The sequence below is a fragment of the Anomaloglossus baeobatrachus genome, chromosome 5 (assembly GCF_048569485.1).
Source record: "Anomaloglossus baeobatrachus isolate aAnoBae1 chromosome 5, aAnoBae1.hap1, whole genome shotgun sequence".
Taxonomy (NCBI): domain Eukaryota; kingdom Metazoa; phylum Chordata; class Amphibia; order Anura; family Aromobatidae; genus Anomaloglossus; species Anomaloglossus baeobatrachus.
Window position 1 is genome coordinate 427,792,266 of NC_134357.1, and position 15,022 is coordinate 427,807,287.

The following is a 15,022-nucleotide window of genomic DNA, read 5'->3' on the forward strand; positions in this document are numbered from 1 at the left end:
GAAACCACCAACCTATTCTGGGAGAATCTGCAGCTGGCTGCAGGCCCCGTTCATCACTCCGTTTGGTTTACCAGAGACTCCGGTGTCTTGTGTCATAGTGAGTACACCAGTGCCTTCGGGCCGCGTGCCGCACCGCACCGCAACACTTCACCCTGCACCCCGACCCTCGCCAACCGGGCCCCAGGACCAACACCCCTTACCCATGGATGGGTCAACACCTAGCTGCGCCATTACACCGCTCCCGGGAGCCACCCATACCTTCACCGCAGCGGTGGTGTCTACAATCACCACAACCCATGGCTGGCATCATGAACTTACATCCAAAATCAAACCACCGCGGCCCCGGCCGTGGAACTCCTTACCCAAGTCCCAGCGTGTAGCCCCAACTCCCTTGCAGAGCGACGTGACCCCCGGGTCCGTGAGAGGCTCGAGCCACCACCCGCAGTACGAACACGGATCCGAGTGGCTCGGCGGTCGCAGCCGAGCCCACGGGGCGGTACATAACCAGGACTGTAAAGGCAGAGACGCCAGGAGTTTGCCTAATCCCTTTCCTGGACAAGCAAGCCGCAACCCCGATGACATCTCACCCGACTCCGGCAGTCCGCCCGGCCGCAACAGCAACAGAGATGACGTTGGCTCCGGCAGTCCGTCCGGCCGCAACAGAGGTGACACCCGACCGGAAGTCTGCGCCAGATAAGGCGCCAGCTGCTCCCAGGTACCCCGTCCCGGCTGTGGAGCAGTCGGAGTGCACCTGCAGAGAGGAGGAGCAGGCCACTGAGCGATGGGGCCCTCAGCAGTTAGCGAGGCCGGTTGTAGGCGGCGCTGAGGGCATCCGAGTGGGCCTGGCTCCTGAGCAGGAGGCGGAGCACGGAACCCGTGCCCCGTACTGGAGCGACGGTAGCGGAACATGGACGGCTACTCGCAAGTTGACAGTTAAAAGTTGAACGCTTTAAAAGTTTTAAAGTACCCGGTTTTAAAAAAAAAGTGTTCCTTTGTTGAACGTCCCTGAGTTACCCGCGGGACGCCAGCCGGGTGGAAGGAGCCAGACCCTGCCCGACTTGTTGAACGCCGCCGGGGTGGAGCCTCGGTGGGCGCCATCTGGGGTCGGAGCCCCTGGTGGAGGACGGCAGGGAGTTGTGAGGAGTGAGGACAGTTTCTGCCACAGAGCCCGGCTCACCGTACCCGCACTGCAGGCAGTGGAAGATGGGGTCTTTCTGGACAGTGTCACCGTGAGTGGATGTGGCATTGGGGACCCGTGCTGCCCTGTGGTGGACTGTGGGAAAGTTACCGAGGAAGCTGTGTCGGCAGCAGAGTTAACACTTTACAGTTTGCGCAAACGTACCTCCCGATGTGGGAAGATGCATGTTTGTAATGTTTAACTTTTCTTTTTACCCGTTTAATAAATGCAGGTAGCTGGACAACCCGCGGACGGTCTGTATTTTACCAAGGGGGAGTGTGTCGCCCTGGCAAAACCAGGGTGTCACAGAGGTCTGCATCCATCTTTTTGGTGCATATCTCCCTCTCCCTTGGGGAGTTTCCCACACCAATACACACCATCCAATCAGGCCCCACTCGCCCCCTCCTCAGGAAAACGGGAGGGGGAGAGAGGAGCTTGGAGAGAGAGCAGAGTGTAGTTTCAGTCAGTCGGCAGGAGGAGAGAGGGCTGGAAGCAGGCCCTGTGTGGGGCTAGGAGAAGGTGCAGTGAGGGCCTCAGGAATAGGCCAGCCGCTTCGTGTGTACGGAGCAGACAGGTGGTTGGCCACGCCCACCTAGGAGTACACAGGCCCTGAGGCAGGAAAAACAGAAGTGAGTTGAAGTGGAGTTGGGAGAAGAGATTTGAGTTTGGACAGTGAAGTGGAGTGGTCCAGGTCTGCCACAGTCTAACACTAGGTGTCTGGGTTGGAGCCCAGTCACCTCTGGCAAGGAGGCAGACGGTGGTTGCCGCCTGCAGGAGCCGGGAAGACGGCTGGTGGAACCGTAAGGGACCGGGACAGGGTAGTGGCCCGCCGGAAACGAACCGGGGAGCCAACTGGAAACCAGAGCACCAGGAGGGGTACTCAGACCCAGAACGAGGTCCAGAAGCCACTGGACCACGTCGAATTTACTGATTGAGGTCTGGACCTTAGGTCCTTTCCCGTCCCAATATCCGAAAGACGGCAACAGCCCACCGAGGGGGATAGAAAGCCACCGCACAGGCAGAGAGATCCCACGGGCCAGCGCCTGCGGGCAAACAGATTCCCCGACACACATCAAGCCGGGGAGCGGACTACCGTTGCTGACACATAGGCAGTCAAATTCTACAAAGAGGTGCAGGAGAAAGGCGGGAACCACCAACCTGAGAAAGGGGCAAAGCGCAGCCGGCTGCGGGCACCGACCACCATCCTTTTTGGTTTACCAGAGACTCCGGTGTATCTGTCATAGTGAGTACAACAGTGCCCTCGGGCCACTCACCACACTACACCATCTTGCCCGCACCTCACAACCACCGGGCCCCGGGACCATAACCCCCTGCCCACGGAGGGGTCAACACCAAGCTGCATAAAATAGTCCCTGGGAGCCTAGTTAATGGCAGCGGTGGTGTCCACATTCACCACAACCTGTGGGTGGCGTCACGAACTTACATCCCCAAACGCCACTGCCTCGGCCGTGAACCTCCCCACCGAAATCCCTACATGTAGCGCCAAACCCCTTTCAGAGTGAAGTGTCCACACCGTGAGGATATACAGCCACCGCCACAGGCTACAGATCCAAGGACCAGTGCCTGCGGGCAAAACGGGCTCCTACGGCACCTATACGCCGGGGAGCGGACTACCAGTGGGCAACCACAGGAGTCAGAACATTCTAACAGGTGCAGGGAAAGACAGCCACCATCAGCCGTACGGGGAGAGCACAACAACAACACTGCAGCCGGCTGCGGGACCCGTCCATCCGGCCGTTTTGGTTTACCAGAGACTCTGTCAGTGATTGTCTGAGTGCGTACACCAGTGCCGTCCGGCACCGCGCCGCGCAGTCCCTGCACCCCAGCCATCCAGCCTCCCCGTTACATCACCGGGCCCCGGGATCATCAACCCCCCTACCCACGGAGGGGACAACATCCCAGCTGCACCCTACCATCTCTCCCGGAATCCCCGTCACAAGCAGCTGTGGTGCCATCATCACCACGTCCCGTGGGTGGCGTCACGAACAATCTCCCTAACCAAACTATCCCTTTTCACTCATGGGTGAGGAGCGCTGCTCGAGTCCCCGGGTCCGGCCCACCGCTCGAGCCACCGAGCAGCAGCAGCAGAAGCCCTGGACCCGAGCGTGGCGAGCGCGTCCCCTCCACCCGCGACAACTTGGCGTCACGAACAGGATAAAACTGATCTACTTACCAGTAGAAGTGCGCCTTGTGGTCTCCGCCGGCGGCGTCCGGCCGAAAAATTTGAAGCGCCGCCATCTTTGGCGCGAAGATTTCCCGCTCGAGCATCTTCCCCGAGCAGGGAAGGTGCGAAAGTGAAACCCCGCCCCCTGAGAGGAAGTGCTAAAGAGAACCAAGGGGGGACGGGAAAAAGATGTCCGTGCCTGGCGGAGGAGCTTTGGCCGCAGGAGCGGCGGTGCTTAACAACCGCATGTAATTAGCGCTACAGAGTGCAGGGACGCCAGGACTCTGCCGGAACACGTTCCTGGATCCAGCAGCAAGATGTGCCAGGAACTCCAGGCCAAGGTCCACCCCATGATGGCGGAGTGGACGTCGGAGAAGAAGGGCCTGGTCGCAACCGTGCGGGCATCTGGAGTGGAGGTGGTTTCAGAGGAGCGGGTAAGTGACCCACGCCCCTATGTCCCCGAGGGAACGGCCGCTGCGTCTGAGGGGCCCGGCCTGCTGCCATCCACTATGCCACCTTCCTCACTGCCCACGCCCGCGGTCACCGCCCGACCGACCCGTTACCCCTGTCACCGGTAGCGGAGCCTGCAGCATCTGTGGGAGAAGGTCCGGACCCTACCATTGTCACCTCCCTGGCACCCGTCCCGGCTTTCATCCTGGCCGCAACGGAGGCGATCCTCGATCAGACGCCAGCACCGCAAGTCACGCTGACCGCTCCCAGACACCCAGCCTCGGCCGAGGCACTGTGGGGATGTAGCTGCCAAGCGGCAGAGCAGGCCATGTCACAGTGGGGCCCCTCCCTACTGAAGGTGCCAGTTGTAGCTGGCACGGAGGGACTCCGGCTGGGCCCATGCCCCACACCGACTGACCCGGAGCGGCAGCTACGGCAGCTGTGCCATAAGACTGCTGCTTGGAGAAAAAGGATGCTGATGCGGTAGCGGTTCCCAGCTACCTTGCTGTCGGTCCCCATCGGGACCCTGTTGATGTCCCAGTTGGCCCTCAAGATTAAAGAGTCCGGTCGGAGGAGCAGTCGTACCCGCACCACCGGCAGCTGAAAATGGTGTCCTGTGGGACAGTGTCACCCCTGAGTGAGGGTGGCATTGGGGGCTCGTGCTGTCCGGTGGTGGACTGTGGGAAAGCTGAGGGAGGAAGCTGTACTGGAGTCAGGTGTTGTGGATAGCCTCTGGGACACAACTGACAGTCCCCGTTGGGACCCTACAGCAAGTCTCCGTTGGGACCCTACAGTTTTGTTTGTGGTAGCCCGTTGGCTATGAAGAGCCCCTTCCCTGTTGGGACCACTGTTGCCCCGTTCCCTGTTGCGTGAGTGACCGCTCATAAACATGGCCGAGAACTAGCAGGCCACCCACGAACTTGTGGGTTTGTAAATAATTTGGTGGGCTGGTTTCCGTCCGTGCTGCCTCCGGAGAGGCAGATTGGAGCAAGGGCCCGCAGCAGAGCAGGCTGGGGCCCGGCCACCACCAGGACCGGTGGCCATCCTCCGGGGGTCAGGGGTCCCCCTGGACGTGGGGTCCCCTGAAGTGACAGCCGGGTGCGAGACACCGTACCCGTTCCCGCTCGGGTAACCTGGACCTGGACTGGGGAAGAGGGGTGCTGCCCGTTTCTTAGGGGCAGCTTCAAGGATCAGGTTATTTGGGTGGGGGGCGGATGACCATGAACCCGTCCATTTTAATAAAAATGTTTGAAACTTTAAAGCACTATACCTCCCGTAAGGGAAGATTTGAAAACATACTTACGTTAAATGTTTAATATGTTAAATTATCTTTTGCAGTTTGAAAAATAAAACCTGTGATGGACGGGCGGCCCACAGACGGTCTGCATTTTACCAAGGGGGAGTGTAACGCCCTGGACTAGCCAGGTAGTCACATACATACCAACATACACACCCCCCACCCTAGACAATTACAACAGACAATCAAAAACCCTTGTTGCCTCCCTCCAAGGTCTGATGTCCACACCAAGTGGGGCGGATCCAGGTGGTTGGCCCCACCCACCGAGGAGTTCACAGGCCTGGAGGCGGGAAAAGTGACAGAACGAGTTTGGAGTTTGAAGTGTGAGTAGTAAACACTTCAGGTGTCTGGGTAGGAGCCCAGGCACTGACAGCAAGGTTGGCAGACGGTGGTGGCCGGCTGCAGGAGTTGGTGGAACTCTGCGAAGCCGTAAGGACCGAGGTCGGGCGTTGGCCCGCCGGTACCGAACCGGGGAGCGGAGTGAAGCTAAGCACACAGTCAGGGCCATCAGACCCCAACCAGGCTTGGAGCCGCCGTCAATAGTCAAATCCGAGTGTGACAGGAATCCCAGGGGTTCCCCAACAACCAAGTCCCGACAGAAGGCAACAGTCCACACCGTGAGGATATACAGCCACCGCCATAGGCTAGAGATCCAAGGGCCAGCGCCTGCGGGCAAAACGGGCTCCTACGGCACCTATATGCCGGGGAGCGTACTACCTGTGGGCAACCACAGGAGTCAGAACATTCTAAAAGGTGCAGGGAAAGACAGCCACCATCAGCCGTCCGTGGAGAGCACAACAACAACACTGCAGCCGGCTGCGGGACCCGTCCATCCGGCCGTTTTGGTTTACCAGAGACTCTGTCAGTGATTGTCTGAGTGAGTACACCAGTGCTGTCCGGCACTGCGCCGCGCAGTCTCTGCACCCCAGCCATCCAGCCTCCCCGTTACATCACCGGGCCCCGGGATCACCAACCGCCCTACCCACGGAGGGGACAACATCCCAGCTGCACCCTAACATCTCTCCCGGGATCCCCGTCACCAGCAGCGGTGGTGCCATCATCACCACGTCCCGTGGGTGGCGTCACGAACAATCTCCCTAACCAAACTATCCCTTTTCACTTACGGGTGAGGAGCGCTGCTCGAGTCCCCGGGTCCGGCCCACCGCTCGAGCCACCGAGCAGCAGCAGCAGAAGCCCCGGACCCGAGCGTGGCGAGCGCGTCCCCTCCGCCCGCGACACAATTAACACCAGTCCCAGTAGTGATATTTTGCAGCGGTGGCTCCATCCATATAGCCGCAACACCGCAAGTGGCGTCACGTATGAACACTAATCTAATCCCCTGTAAATACACCCAATTACAAAAAGAGCCCAGGGCACGGAACCTGGCAATGGCCACCACCGTGATATTCCCAAGATAAACAGTGCCCGGGACTGAGTAACCCATATCCCTGGGTGCGACACATCCTCTCAGTTTTTGCTCCAAAAACACAACAATAAGACTCAGTGTGCACAGTCTCAAGAGTTGAGACCCATTCAGACGTCATTTTTTTTTCAGGTACGAGAAAAACGGACAGATTTTTTCGGTCATTTTCATCCGAGTGTCACCAGAGTTTGGTTCGAGTGTCATCAGTTTCCTCAGACATGAAAAACCTCTAATCCTTTTCTATCTCACACTCTGTGAAAATCGGGCAGCACTATGGTGGCATCTGAGTGCGCTCTGATTTTTTTCACGGACCCATTGACTTGCATTGCTGATTTTAATTCAACAGTCCGATCAAAATCGAACTTGTCTGCAATTTTGCATGGATTACTCGGTCCACGGAAAATCACGAACAAGCGAACGACCCCTTATTCAAGGCGGGGAATAAAATGGTTTTTGAACATTTCTCTAGGACGGTCTTTCTACCAGCTGAAGTGGCTTTACATTGGCACCACACAGCACCTACGGCATATGTCCCCAGACCACCCTCCTATGCCTTTTGCAACTAAAGAACAATGTACAGGCTAAAGGGATATGGATGTAGTCCCCTTTTTTGTAATGATTGGTGGAAGTTAGTGACAATGGACATACTCTCTAAAACAATGCATTAACTTTACTGACGTCTTTGCCACGGTCTTGTACAGAGGATCAGTGTAGGTTGTAATGGTGACATTTAAGACCAGGAATACAGAGGGACAACACAAAAGCCAAAATATAACAGTTTATTTTCCACCATCCGGTCGGCTTCCATTAATGCATCAGGGACATTCCAGACAAACTAGCTTTGTAAAGCTTCCTGTACTTATCTAGAGCCAAATCACTGAGGAGCCCCGACCTCCTAGAAGACAGGAGCTCTCCTATAAACACCTTAAAGGGGTTGTCCACTTTCAGGAATCTGGGCCCCATATTGTGTAAATACCTAAAATAACAATCTCAGCAGGTACTTACCTTTCCTGGGTCCAGCACCAGGTCTCCGATGCTGCTCTGCCCCTATTGTGTTGGTGTCACGTCAACATCACTAATCATTGCTCTACAAGAGGTGGATGTGGCCCCCTTATCTTTTGGGCCCCAGGTTGCACCAATGATATGTCCCCCTCTGGTGAGAGTCATCTCATGTTGGGGAACATAGCCTGTGACTTCTCACTTTATGGAGAAAAACAGGAAGGAGGGTCTTTAATCCCCTTTTGCAAATGGACACAACTGTACGCTTTGCACTGTGATCCACTAGTAAGGCGCTGGCTCACCCCACAAGCAGCAGATGCCGGCTGTGTAACGCAGCCCTGTACGAGTCTCTAACAGGCGTCAGCGAGATTTACTCCCATACCTGTTGTTTATTCATTTAGATGCCGTTGTTAAAGGAGTTGTCCGACATAACAAAAATGTTTGAGTTTAAGCTAATCTGTGCTGTATTGTCATATAAAGCACCCCTACATTGTTATTTTTTGTTTTCTAACTTTTGTTCCTCTTGAATTATCCCTTTATTCTCTGCAGCTCCTTGTTTACATTCAGCTCCAGCAAACATGACCACTTCCTGTGCTGAACCTCAGTCACAGCTGGCACCGCCCGGCCTCAGTGTCCAGCCCCACCCCAGTGTCCAGCCTCGCCCCCTGCCCACCCCCTGCACACACATTCCCTGTCAGTATATTCTGCCCCAGCACTGACCTGTTATCACTACAGCATTGCAAATAACAGCCCCACATCGGGCTCTGCACCGCACACACATATGGCTCTACATCGCACACACACACACACACATATGGCTCTGCACCGCATACACAAATCGGGCTCTGCACCGCATACACACATCGGGCTCTGCACCGCATACACACATCGGGCTCTGCACTCCACACACACACACACACATCAGGCTCTGCACCGCATACACACATCAGGCTCTGCATCGCATACACACATCAGGCTCTGCACCGCATACACACATCAGGCTCTGCACCACATAAACACATCGGGCTCTGCACGCACACACAAATGGGGCTCTGCACCACATACACACATCGGGCTCTGCACCGCATACACACATCGGGCTCTGCACCGCATACACACATCGGGCTCTGCACCGCATACACACATCGGGCTCTGCACCGCATACACACATCGGGCTCTGCACCGCATACACACATCGGGCTCTGCACCGCATACACACATCGGGCTCTGCACCGCATACACACATCGGGCTCTGCACCGCATACACACATCGGGCTCTGCACCGCATACACACATCAGGCTCTGCACCGCATACACACATCAGGCTCTGCACCGCATACACACATCAGGCTCTGCACTCCACACACACATCGGGCTCTGCACCACATACACACATCAGGCTCTGCACGCACACACGGCGCTCTGTACCGACCCCTCCTACCCCCATAGGGAACACATGTAGGGAGTGCATACTCACCCGTCCTCGGTCCCCGCCGCTCCTGCATGTTCGCGCGCTGTCTGTGCTCTGGCCATATCAGCACAGTAGTGACATCACCACTGTGCTGAAGAGAGCACAGACAGCCGGGTAGTGATGAGAAGCCAACGCTCCTTCTCATCAGCGCTTTCAAATATACCGGCATCTGTGATCTGTGATGCCGGTACATTTGAATTTGCGATCCTGAGCAGGGGCCCGGTGCTGGCGCTGACACCACGGCAGCCGCTGCCAGGCCCCGCCCCCAGGTCACGGACCCCACAGAAGTGCAGGGGGAGGTTGTGGGCAGAGTATGGTGTGCGGGAGGGTGCAGGGAAGGGGGCGGGGACTCCACGCACTGTACAGCCCAGCAGGGCGGTGACATGCTGTTTCCAGATTTGCATGTCAACATGGCCCTGCCCATGTTGACATGAAATGACCGGAAGTAGCAAAATCACAGCAGGAGCAGTCACATGACCCCTCTGAGCCGGGGGAGAGGGGCTGACAGCAGGGCAGGTAAGTGGTCTCTATCTACTTACCTGCCCCAATGTAGCCCAATAGGGTAATAATGAAAAAAACTCAAAATAAGCCGGATAACCCCTTTAATTTCTTGACAGCAGTATATAAGTGAAGCGGCTGGTGATTTTTTTTACCCAAATTACGTGATCACAGGCTTACCATGCTAGCCAGGGGTCTGATGAAGGTCCTCATGGCTGCCATCTTGGTGCTCCTTTAAAGCCCTGCGACAGGATGGGCTCCATGGGAATAAGTTTAAAAAGTGAGATACAGAGCATAAAAAAGGACAGTTTTTATATGTGAGCTGAGCAGCCAGCGTCAAGGCGTATGTCATTTTGCTTGGTCCCTATCTACTAATGCCTCTATATGGGCTGAAAAAGCCTACAATTTTTTTGTAGCCTTATTCAGCCCGTAAAGAGACATTAGTTGGTAGGCTGCTGGGCTCACATTAAACTGGCCTTTTTATGCGCTAAATGTCTCAATTTTTACATTTATTTCTTTAGCAGTAGTGATGAGCGAGTACTAAAAAGCTCGGGTGCTCGAAGCTCGGGCCGAGCCTCCCAAGATACTCGTGTACTCGGCCCGAGCACCGAGCCCAATGTTATCCTATGGGAGACCCGAGTATTTTTGTGAAATGACCACCGGCAGCATGTAGAAACCCTAAAAATGGCACAAAAGTCTCCGAAGAGTGCTCAAATGACATGGCAACAGCATGGGGAAGACCCCTTGAAGCATTTATCACTCAAAAGTCACAGCTGTGAACAATTTTGTCCGCGTTTTACGCCATTTTTACGGACTCACCAGAAAACCTTCCAAAATGACACCAAAATGATTTTTCATGGCGGAAATGTTAAGGGCACATACCCAATAGTGAGATAGAGCTAATGTATGTTACTTTTTGAGATCAATACATGAAAGATTTTACGTAAAACATTGTGTGGCACTCCGATGTCCCTGAGAAGAGACGTACATAAAGGCCTCTGAGTCTAATGTGCCCATTTTGAGGAACTGAGTCTTTGTAGTATTTTCCTTTGCCAGGGCAGTCCAAAATTTTGAGGTTCACCAATGACCCTGCATACAGACGTGCATGAGGGCCTGTAAACCTGAAGTGCCCATTGGAAGTAAGTGGGTCTATTGTAGTATAGCCCTTAGGCAGGGCAGCCAAAAATTGGGAGGCTCCACGTTGTCCCTGGATAGAGACGTGCATGAGGGCCTGTAAACCTGAAGTGCCCATTGGAAGGAAGTGGGTCTATTGTAGTATAGCCCTTAGGCAGGGCAGCCAAAAATTGGGAGGCTCCACGTTGTCCCTGGATAGAGACGTGCATGAGGGCCTCAAAACATTAAGTGTCCATTGGAAGGAAGTGGGTCTATTGTAGTATAGCCCTTAGGCAGGGCAGCCAAAAATTGGGAGGCTCCACGTTGTCCCTGGATAGAGACCTGTTAGGTTCTTAGTGCCTCCGTGCTTGCATTTAAAAACCGCACGTGTGTGCCTGTTGGTGGCAGCTTTCCGCTGCATTTGTGTGAGTTTTGCAAAAACTTGGATATAACGCACAAGTCTAGTGAATACACATCAGCACAGCATTGCAAAATGCGCAAGGGCGTTGTCAACGAACAAGGAAGTGGACGTGATGGTGGTGCAGGCAGAGACCGAGGTTGTGTGCAAGCTCTAATTTCGCCACAACAAAGGGCCACATCTACTCGCTCGCACGTCCTGTACCAAATTCTTGGGGACCGCAGCAGTACACCGCTCTTGAACCAAGACCAGTGTCAACAGGTTGTTAGTTGGATAGCGGATAATGCTTCCAGTCAGATTGGCACCACCACAAACACTCTGTCTTCCACATGGTCAAGTGTCAGTAGCCGTGATACTGCACCGCACATTTCAGAACCTGATCCTCCTTCCTACCACCAGGCCGAGTACACGTCCACGGACATTACTGATCCCACACTTGGACACTCGGAAGAGCTGTTCGTTCACGTTTCCATTCACACATTCTGGCCTCTCGCCAGCTCCTATTGAAGTGGGCCATGACGAGATTGTATGTACAGATGCCCAAATATTTGAGCAGCCACGTTCTCACGAAGTTGGTAACGTGTCTCAACAAGGGGTGGACGATGATGAGACACAATTGTCAGGAAGTCAGGAGGAGGAGCAGGGTGCGGAAGAGGAAGACGACGTGGTGGATGATCCAGTAACTGACCCAACCTGGCAGGAGGATATGCAGAGCGAGGACAGCAGTGCACAGGGGGAGGGAGGCGTAGCATCCCAACAGGCAGTAAGAAGCAGAGTGGTGGCCCCAGGCAGACGTCAGGCAACTGTTCCCCGGAACAACACGACACAAGGTGCCTGTACAAATGTTAGGTCTTCCCGAGTCTGGCTGTAATACTATTGTATGTATTGAGGATTTCGATTGCGTTAGGGCAATGACAACCAGAGACGAGTTCTTGGTGCAAGACGTTTATAATATGCAACCAGCAAATATGTACATAAACGGAACAAAAACACAGTAGAACATAAATACAGGAAATACCTTCCAGGGACGGAGCGAAAGGGAATTCACGGGACCGCGCACCGGACTCCCCCAGGGAGACCACCAAGAGCGAACCCCTATACAGGGACTGTCTGGCAATCACCCCAGAAGGCCTAAATGCGCAGCAGCCGGGACACAAAAGGGCAATAGGTAAGTCCAAAAATGTCCGTACGTGATGTGAGTCCAGAGTGGTATTAAACGGAAGGAACCGGGCAGAAGTGCCGACCAAAGACGGCAAACGGAGTCCGGGCACAGCTAGATGATACCAGATGAAGTCCAGAGTCGGTGTCGGTTGTTTTCCAAGAGGATCCGAATAACAATCAGGAACCAAAAGCAGCAGGGCAGGCGCACACAGGAAGCAGTATACTCAGGCACTGGACTAAGCTTTAGGGGCGGCTTTTAAACAGATGGACAGGAAGTAGGGCAACAGAACAGAAAACTCCATGTTAACAAAGGGCAAGCTCTTTCAAAAGAAAACTGGAAAACCAGGAACTCTGACACTGGCAGTTTTTTAAGTTGGCTCCAGATGATTCTAAAAAGGCCATTTGCAACACCTGCCATGCCAGCATCAGCAGGGGTACCAAAACTAGCAGCCTGACCACCACCAGCATGATCAGGCACATGTCAGCCAAGCACCCGACTTTGTGGGAAGTACAACAGAGTCGAGGAGCAGTGCTTGCTGATGTCACTGCTACGTCTTCGCTGGTTGTGCATGCGAGCCAATACCCTGTCCATGCTGCCTGCGAACAAGCCTCCTCCGGCCCTGCACCTGCAGTTACCCACGCAGAAATAACACCATCATCAAGCACGTCCTTGTCCCAGCGCAGCGTTCAGTTATCCATTCAGCAAACCTTTGAACGCAGGTGCAAATACATTGCCAACGCCCCACATGCCACACTTCTAAATGCTAACTTTTCGCGACTGCTTGCGCTGGAAATGTTGCCTTTTAGGCTGGTTGAGACAGAAGCATTCCGCGACCTGATGGTGGCAGCTGTCCCACGTTACTCGGTCCCCAGCCGCCACTATTTCTCCCGGTGTGCCGTCCCCGCATTGCATAACCATTAACCACGTGTCACAAAACATCACACGTGCCCTGAACAACGCTGTTTCAGCCAAAGTCCACCTAACCACAGACACGTGGACAAGTGCATGTGGGCAAGGCCGCTACATCTCGTTGACGTCACACTGGGTTAATATTGTGGAAGCTGGGACCCAGTCTGAGCGAGGGACGGAACACGTCCTTCACACACCAAGTTTTGCAGGCCCTACCTCAGTCAGGGTTTCACCCACACTCTACAGCTCCGGAATGTCATGCTCCTCAGCCTCCTCCTCCTCCTGCGCATCCTGATCCACTTTACCCTCCACACCAGTCCAAAGCTGGAAGTGTCGCGGGCGGAGGAGGGGACGGTGCGCTCTCCCACTGCTCGGGTCCGGGTGCCGCTGCTCTACGGCTGCTGCTGCTCGTTGGCTCGAGCGATGGCCGGATCCCGGGGACTCGAGCGGCGCTACTCGCCCGTGAGTGAAAAGGGGTGGTTTGGGTTTTGGGGATATTGTCCGTGACGCCACCCACGGTTGTGGTGATTGTGTGGACACCACCGCTGCTCTGGACGGGGATCCCGGGAGCCTGTGACAGGGAGCAGCTTTGTTGTTATTTCTCCCCTCCGTGGGTAGGGGGGTTGGTTGTCCCGGGGCCCGGTGATGGGGTAGAGATGGATGACAGGCGGGTTGCGGGGCCTGATGAGGTGCAGGGTCGCAGGGTCAGCGCTGTGCCGCACGGCACGGAGGTACTCACTCAGCCCAATGATGATGACACAGTTCACGGTAAAACAAGTGGCTGGATGGACGGGTCCCTCGGACGGCTGCGGTTGTTCCTCCCTGCAGGTTAGTGATGACTGTCTCTCCCTGCACCTAAGTTCAGTGTTGGTAGTGATGGTTTCCCACCGGTAACCCGCTCCCCGACCTGGATATGGGCCGGAGGAGCCCCTTTTGCCCACAGGCGCTGGCCCTGGGAGACGGTTGCCCTTGGCGGTGGCGGTGTCTCCCCTTCACGGTTGGACGGTTGCCTTCTATCGGGACTTGGCTGTTTGGAAACCCTGAGGTCCCCTTCACTAACGGATTTGGCAAATTCACGGCGACACCAAGCCTTGCCGGGATCCGAAAGTCCTCTGCCAATGGTGCTGGCTTCTCTTTGTATACCGGTCCGGTACGGCCGGGTCACCACCCGTCCACGGTCCTTACGGCAGACTCCAATCGGCCTCCACTGCAGATGGTCACCACATCCTGCCAACCTTGCTGTCCTGTCCGGGCCACACACCCGGACCAACTTCAGGCTCTTTGCTGTCACTTTTCTCCTCTCTACTACTTTCCTCCTTCCACTTCCTTAGCTTAACTCTCACTGCCTGTGTTTTCCCTCCTCCTTGGTGGGTGGAGACCAACCGCCTGGCTCCACACCCTGGTGTGGACAACAGCCCCTGGGGAAGGCAACAAGGATTTTGTGTTTTGACTATGATATGCCTGCAGGGAGTGTGGGGTGTTTAAGTGTTGTGCTCTGTGGCCCCTGGCTTGTCCAGGGCGACACAGAAGCACTGCAGCACTGCCTCGGCGAAGCGGCAACAGGCAGTGCTGAAGCTAATCTGCATAGGTGACAAACCCCACAATGCAGAAGAGGTGTGGACAGCTCTGAAACAGCAGGCAGATCACTGGCTCACAACTCTGAACCTAAAGCCAGGAAAGGTCGTGTGTGACAATGGCCGGAACCTGGTGGCGGCTTTGAGGCGAGGCCAGCTGACACATGTTCCATGCGTGGCCCATGTGCTCAACCTCGTGGTTCAGCGGTTTCTAAAGTCATACTCAGAGCTGTCTGATCTGCTGGTAAAAGTTCGCCGCCTGTCTGCACATTTTCGAAAGTCACCTACTGCTTCAGCCGGCCTTGCCGGCTTAAGACGCCGTTTGCATCTTCCGGCACACAGACTG